Raw genomic sequence first — 3,405 nt, forward strand, 5'->3', positions numbered from 1 at the left:
ACCTCCATCTCTGGCATCACTGCTTGTCTGGATAGGGTCCCACACTCTGCTCTTCTCCCTTGATGGTCCCAGGGTCCTCTGCTCCTGGACTGCAAGATCAAGCCACCCCTCTCCCTTTGTTACAAAACATTTAACTTTACATTTGCAATATTCACAGTCAGTCCTGATAGCAATCATTCACTATTGAACCACAAGAGACTTATCCCCATCTCCTTTCATCAGCCCCATCCATACAGGTTGGAAACCACTCAGTGGAGATTCTACCTTCCCCCACACCCGCACCCCACAGTCTGAAACTAGGTTCCCTTTTAAAAGCTTATAGGACAGTCATGTAATGCCTTTGCACCTTCCCATTTTGGATAGCCAATGTTTAAGTTGCTCATCTCTGTCAACTCTGTGTACCTAGGGGGTGGGAATGATCCTCACTGTAAAGATCCGGTCCCTTTTTTGAGACTCGATGGCACTTAACAACAACAACAACATCCATAAATATAGGCCAAGTTCATCAAATTGTAGCAGATAACTCTTTTTCCCTTCTTCTTTCTTCCTCTAGTAGAGTTCTGATCATTCAGCCATTGAAGCCAGGTCAAATGGGTACAATCTGCAAGTATGGGTGTTCTTGTGCATCTCCCCTCACTTCATATCAGCTGATGCTTCACTGTCTGCTCCAGTCCTCTGTGACCATGTCTCTGTCCCTGGATCCAGGAGTCCCCAGGTCTCGCCATACTGCTGGCCAACCAGATCTCAATCCCTGTTGACAGGAGTCTATTGAATGTGGTGAAACTTACTTCACAACTTCATTTCTGTTTTCTCCCCAATGTCTCCTTATCAGTTGACCAACGTGTTCACCTGCAAGACCACATGCCTACTCAAGTATTCTCCTTGAGTCTCAGTCTAGGAAAGGGGTTTGCCCTGAGGGAACCTGACTGCTTGCCTTAATGGATCCCCAGAGAACAACTCGCTTGTTCTTGTAGTAATCAATCAGACTGCTGTTATTGTTTTTGATTTTTCCTGCTGGTCTTTCTTTCCAAGAAGTATCTTCTGTTCTTCTAGTCACTTCAGGCTTGTCCGCTTGTCCTTTCAAGTGGAAATTTCCCACCTCAAGATTCTGGATGGAGATCAGGATTCCACCTATGGTCTTATTCAATGCAAAGGCCCCTCAGGAAACTTCCTTCACTGGGCACGTTCTAGCCCCATTTTAGGTATTCCAATCAGTTATAGGCTGAAGATGAACTTACAAGCTTTCTATAGTGATGGTTCTGGCTGTGCCTTTCTCTCCTCCTCAAGTGTCTATTTGGCAATAGCAGGAAAGGGAAACCAAAATTTAAAAGACAGCCAAGCAACTTAACATTATTTCTCCTCTTTTATCAATTCAAACCATGCCTCAATCACTGCATCCCAGAACCCTGTTGTTCCAAGGTTAGGCATACATCACTATTTACCTCTGTCCTACTTAGCCCATGCAAAACTGTCTGAATGTTTTCCCATCACATTGTTCTTCCATTCCTGCCCTCCTTCTTGTGTATTGCCCTGCCCCCCAGCACCCAAACTATTCTGTGTCTATTCCCTACCCTGTGCTCCACCTTCTCCTCCCTCCTCACCCCACTTCCTACAACCTGGTATAAAACAACAAAGAACTTTTTTGAGTTTGTTTTTCCCTTTTAGTGTGGGTACTTTATCTTAAGCTTTTATATTAATGGTCCTATGCAATATTTCTCCTTTTGTGACTGACAAATATCACTCAACATAATGTCCTCAAGGTTCATCCATGTTATGCAGTGCTTGCAGCTTCCTTGTTATTCTTCAAGGTAGCATAATATTCTATTGTGTGTATGTACCAAAGTTTGTTTATCCATTTTTCCATTGATGTGCATTTAGGCTGTCTCCATCTTTTCACTATTGTAAGTAGTGTTGCTATGATCATGATCATTGGTGTGCATATATCTACTCATGTTATGGCTCACATTTCTTGGCTAAATACCAAATAGAGGAATTGCTGGATCATAAGGTATTTCTATTTTCAACTGTCTGAGGAAGCACCATACTGTTTTCCAGAATGATTGGACCATATTGAAATCCCACCGGCAATGTAGAAGGGTCCCAGTCTCTCTACATCCTTGCCAGCATTTATTGTCCTCTACTTTTTTTGTCTTCACTGTTATTGTTGGTGTGAGATGATATCTCAATTTTATTTTGATTTGCATTTCACTAATAGCTAGGCATCACTCATCTGTCAGTTTGTCGTACTATGGTGGCTTGTGAGTTGCTGTGATTCTGAAAGTTATGCCACCAGTATTTTAAATACCAGCAGGGTCACCCATGGTTGACAGGTTTCAGATGAGCTTCCAGACAAAGACAGACTAGGAAGAAAGAGAGATGAACTACTTCCAAATATTTAGTCACTGAAAACCTTATGAATAGCAGAGAAACACTGTCAGACATAGTGCCGGAAAACGAGTCCCTCAGGTTGGAAGGCACTCAAAATGTGACTGGGGAAGAACTGCCTCTGCAAAGTAGAGTTGACAATGATGACACGAATGGAGTAAAGCCTATGGGAGAAAAGCCCGCGGGACCTTCATTTTCTGATGAGATACAACTCAAAATGAAGAGAAACAGCTGTCAACATCCACTGAAAATCAGAACAGGGAATGTACAAAGTATGAATCTGGGAAAATTAGAAGATGTCAAAAATGAAATGAAATACATAAACATCGATATCTTAGGCATTAATGAGCTGAAATGGACTGGCATTGGCCATTTTGAATTTGACAAACACATGGTTTACTATGCTGGGAATGACAAATTGAAGAGGAATGGTGTTGTATTTATTGCCAAAAAGAACATATCCAGATCAGTCATGAGGTACAACATTGTCTGTGATAGGATAATATCCATGCGCCTACTGGGAAGCCCAGTTAATACCACTATTATTCAAATTTATGCACCAAACACTAAAGCCAGTGAGGACAAAATAGAATTCTACCAACTTTTTCAATCTGAAATTGATCAAACATGCAGTCAAGATATATTGATCATTACTGATGATTGGAATGCAAAGGTTGGGAGCAAAGAGAATGGATCAGTAGTTGGAAAATATGGCCTTGGCGATAGAAATGATGCTGGAGATTTCATGATAGAATTCTGCAAAATCCGTGATTTGTTCATTTCAAATACCTTCTTTGGACAGCATAAGAGACAATTATACATATCAACCTCACCAGATAAAATACATGAAATCAAATTAACTGCATCTGCAGAAAGAGATGATGGAAAAGCTCCATATCATCAGTCTAAACAAGGCCAGAGGAAGATTGTGGAACAGACCATCAATTGTTCAAATGCAAATTCAAACTGAAGCTGAAGAAAATGAAAATAAGACCACAAGAGCAAAAATTTGACATTGAA

Source organism: Chrysochloris asiatica, unplaced genomic scaffold, assembly GCF_000296735.1.
Source record: "Chrysochloris asiatica unplaced genomic scaffold, ChrAsi1.0 scaffold00119, whole genome shotgun sequence".
Taxonomy (NCBI): domain Eukaryota; kingdom Metazoa; phylum Chordata; class Mammalia; order Afrosoricida; family Chrysochloridae; genus Chrysochloris; species Chrysochloris asiatica.